At 39.6% G+C, this 4796-nt stretch overlaps 1 pseudogene; it reads right to left on the reverse strand.

The window, feature by feature from the left end:
- Nucleotides 1–2451: 2451 nt before the first annotated feature.
- LOC136245976 (uncharacterized) lies at nucleotides 2452–3612 on the reverse strand (annotated as a pseudogene).
- Between the last annotated feature and the right edge of the window lie 1184 nt (nucleotides 3613–4796).

Here is a 4796-nt window from a genome sequence, read left to right on the forward strand (position 1 = left end):
ATGACCGGTTTTTGAGTTTATCTAGCCTACGTAAAGGCACTATGTTGGATAAATCAAGTTAGCTTACATTTTGTGTCAGTAAATCTGTACTGCTGCTTGTATGGGTATAATATTTTTATGTATTATATTATTTTGTCACTGTGCAGAGAAATTTGTGGTTGCCCGAGTTGATAGTGAGAGACTTGGAAGTCCATCAGTATTTCATGCTGATTGTGAGATTCTTCTTAATTCTACTGTCAAGTCAAGCAGGTGCTCAGCTTGCACTAAACATCGCAAGTCTCTCAACACAATAGCATCTCGAGTGCCTAAAGATGATGACCGAATGCACCCCAGTAGCCATACTACATACTCTGTGTTGAAAAGTCCTGAGATAAGAGAGCGCCTGTCTCGGCTGCATCATGAGAACGTCTGCTTGAAATCTCAGATCACACGACTAAGAGAAAAGATCAATGATGCTGTTAACAATGATGGAGTAACTGTAGACCCTGATTTAAATGATGATCTGAAGGACATGGTGGAGAAAAGCAGAGACAAGGTGTACAAGAATTATCCTGAAGGGTCATTTGAGAGAGTTTTCTGGGAAGAGCAAGAAAAGGCACTCTCCCTGAATGATTCTAGGTCAATGAAGTGGCACCCAGTTTTTATAAAGTGGTGTCTTTATCTGCGACACCTTTCAGGACGGGCATACGAGATGCTAAGGGAATCTGAGTGTATTCGTTTGCCTTCGCAAAGAACCTTGCGGGATTACACACACTACATTCCGGCTAGAGTTGGTTTTTCAATGGAAGTTGATCAACAGTTGATTGACATGGTTGATTTCTCCAAAGAAAGAAACTCATATGTTGGACTGATTTTGGACGAGATTCATATCAAGGAAGATTTGGTTTATGATAAGCATGAAGGAACCTTGATAGGGTTTTCTAACTTGGGTGAAATTAATAACCATCTGATGAGATTTGAGAAGGATTTGAATGGTGAGTCACAGTCAATGTCAAACATTGCTGGCACGATGCTAGTGATTATGGTGCGAGGGCTTTTAAGTAAACTTAATTTTCCCTACGCACAATTTGCTTGTGCCAACTTGACTGGTGACCAACTAGTTGATCCAGTTTGGGAAGCCATTGCTCGGCTGGAAAGACAAGGGCTCAAAGTACTGTCTCTAACATGTGACGGAGCTTCTACTAATAGGAGGTTGTGGAGTATTCATGGAAAAGGCAGGGATCTCGGTGATAGAGGGGTTCTGTACAAAGTTCCAAATGTCTATGCACCTGAGCCATCTTGGTATCTATATTTCATATCCGATCCTCCACACCTAATTAAAACTACTCGGAATTGTTGGGCCAGCAAATCAAGAAAATTGGAGGTTAGCTTTTATTATGTATTTGCATGGTAGTACTTAAGCCATAGATTACATGACCGTTTAAATCTGTAGTTGTTGTACTGATACATACATTTGTTTTAGTGCAATGGAAAACGTATTTCATGGGACCACCTGAAGAAGCTATATTTAGAAGACACAGAAGCTGGATTTGGTGTGAGAAGAGTACGGAAATTGAAACATGAGCATATCCAATTGACATCATTTTCAAAAATGCGAGTGGATCTTGCTGCACAGGTAATTGTAAAAGATGCAGTTACAGTAACCTATGTACAATCTGTTGTGTAGGTACTTAGTGAGCAAGTAGGAACTGCCTTAGCTGCTGGTCCAGACGAGCAAAGTGAAACAGCCAAGTTTGTGAAAATGTTTGACAAGTACGTTGCTATATTATTGTACTTGTTTAATTTTCATGCTTTTAAATAGATTCTTTGATTGCTTGAACGTGACAAACTTTGGTGATGGAATTAAAAAGAGGAAGGATTTTCAAAAGCCATATTTTAAGTCTGGTGATGAGCGTCTCTCGGTATGGTGCATATGTTAGACTTCAATTGCTGTATGTACGCATGACTGTATTGCAGTGGTTGGAGCATGAATTCATGCCATACTTAGATGAATGGAAAGCTTCCTCAGAACAGAAGGGTGGAGAGCCAAAGGATGTTGCACGGCGGCTATTGAGCCAGGAGACATTGCAAGGAACTTCAATAACTGGTAGGATATATACTATGATTGTTTGATTTTATTTTCTATTATTGATCATAGTGTGGTCATTTTTGGAACTTGTCCCCTACATCCTCAAGATTCCTGGCGTTAGTTATTTCTTAAGTGAGCACCTTTCTCAAGACCCCCTTGAGAAATTCTTTGGATGCCAACGCCAGAGGGGACGAGCTAATGAGAACCCAACTTGTGATGGATTTTTGAAGAACACAAATGCAATTCGTGTAATAAACTCTGTTGCAGGGCATGTACAAAAGGGGAACTGTCGTGGCAGGAAGCACAAAGTAGATGTCGAAGCAGAGAATGTTCCACTTCCAAAGAGAAGAAGGAAACATAAATAAATTCAACATGTGTTTTAACTCATTTAATTACATCTATTGTACAGTATGTCTAATGAAAATCAACAACAGCGGTGTAATTTCAAAACACCTAACTAATTCTTTTACGAAGGCTTTTTGACTTCTGAATCCCTTTCTTATTTTCTTGCTTGTATTTTTCTAGCCATGCACTAGCATAGGAAAAGCCCCTGATTGTTACGAACAGTTCCACAATTCTTTTGAGCAGTTCACTGTGTACATCACGATCTTCTTCATCAAATTCAGCTCCAACAATCAGCCAATAAAACTGAACATCTTCACTGCGGACAAGGTCTTCAACAATTCGTTCTTTTCTTTTTTCTTTGGTCAACAAAGAAGGAAGCAGCAATCGTATTTCCTCTTCCAATGACAAGAAAAAAGAGTGCGTGTTCTCCCGAACATGCCACAAACCACCACGATCAACCAGATCAGTCCATTCTTCACAAACCCCTCTTGAGGTGTCAGATTTACTTTGACCATGCTCATCAAGCACAGTACCATTTCCTCCTTTAGTGGATGAGCAGATGCTTCAATCTTTTTTCGAAGATGACGACACACATATCCTGCCACATACCTCAGAGCATTGGCTTCATTGTTTGTCAATGGGCTAGGCTGCTTGGAAGTGTCATTAGCCACAGAATAACTGTATCTCAACAACTCCTTGAACAATAGGTCAGTCAAGTGTTGGTACAGGACTGGAGTTCCACAAGGAGAGTTAGCCTTGCATAAGAACACAGTCCAGCGGTTAGTGAATGTTTCTGTGGTACGAATATAATAATATGATTCCCACAGTTTATCTCTCCCTAGCCCTTTTCCTGTTGGAGTTACTAGGGCTCCTCTTAAATCTGTAAATACCTCTTCAGTAAACTTTTGCAACACAACTTCATTGTTGGAGTTTGAGCACCACTGAAGCATGTGTACTGCACCTCTTCTTGCGTGAACTGCTGTAGGAGACTTTGTCTTGAACGTTGGGTCATCCAGGACCTGTTGCAGAGCTTCTAGACGCAGGCTAGGAGCGTCTAAACAGAAAACACGTGGTATGAAATAATTTCAAGGCACTTTAAGAGGACAAAACCTGCCTATCACTCAGAACATACTAAATTCGTCAACATTAGCATTGACAGCAGAAATAACGTCACTAGTAGAGCTACAACAATCGGCCATATTTCAACATTGAATGCACGCAAAAAGTAGGCGTGTTCGCTTCCGTTTCCAATCCTTCGGCGCTTACGCGCCTCTACAATCTATGATCCTACTTGCTTGAGTCATGGGGCATGCCTTTTACAGCATCTTGAGCCAATTAATTTTGTGGTATGTGTCAACAGGGAAAATGATGACCAGCATGATTAAAGATAAATGGCAAAGTACATGCAGAGGGAAGACAAATCTTTAGAAACCCAAAAGATACATGCCACTGGCAAGTTTGTTGTTGTGGTGTACAAGTATTTTATGCTCTATATCTATCATTAACACTCAATACTATTCTGTTAAGTTGCATTTTATTGTGTAAGATGTATCTAGGCTATTTTTATCAGAGTATATTTACGAGTAACAGAGTATACACAGTTTATTGGGGATTCCTACTATACTGCACTGGATAATATAACGTGCTAATTACTATTTATTGAATATTTCAGGTTCGGCATGCTGATTGGTTCTGTAACAGTGCTGTTTCATTGACTCTAATGATTCTATGGCTGCACGTGATGCATGAGATGCATTTATTGATCAAAGTGATTCTAACTCATGTGAAATTCACTGATTTTCTGTAGCAATTCGTGGTGTGGTGAAGTGCTCGCAAACAGGAAACATTAGCTCTGTTCGGCTGCAGTATTTGTCTTTACTCGATGGTACTCCATTGGCAAAATCTAAACTGGTGAAAGGTGTCAGTCTATTATTTGACTGCAAGGACAAGACATTTCCTGTAGAATTTATTTGTTTTCAAGGTTTGTATATGAGAGAGAGTCAAACTATTGCTTACTTTATAGCCTATTGTTCATCTTACTTTTGATCAGCATTATATGTTTAGCTATATGTAGAGACAGAAATTGTTAAATTGTGTTCAGGGTAGCCCTTATTTTGGAAAGACTTGACTGCTTGTATGGTATACTTTTTGATTGTATACTTCTTTACCAGTCTTGTGAACAGTGTGTAATGGCATGTATAGTGCTTTGCTGCAGTTACTTGCATTTCTTTATACAATAGGCAAATTCTGCAAGAAGGGAAAGCAGGCTCCAGTAGTAAAAAAAACGTGACAGAAAGGATTCTTCTGCATCAGATGAGGATGACCCACAAACCAAAGGTTAATAGCAGGAATGTTTCTACAAAGGGTAGTTAGAATTCTTGAG

This window comes from Dysidea avara, chromosome 15, assembly GCF_963678975.1.
Source record: "Dysidea avara chromosome 15, odDysAvar1.4, whole genome shotgun sequence".
Taxonomy (NCBI): Eukaryota; Metazoa; Porifera; class Demospongiae; order Dictyoceratida; family Dysideidae; genus Dysidea; species Dysidea avara.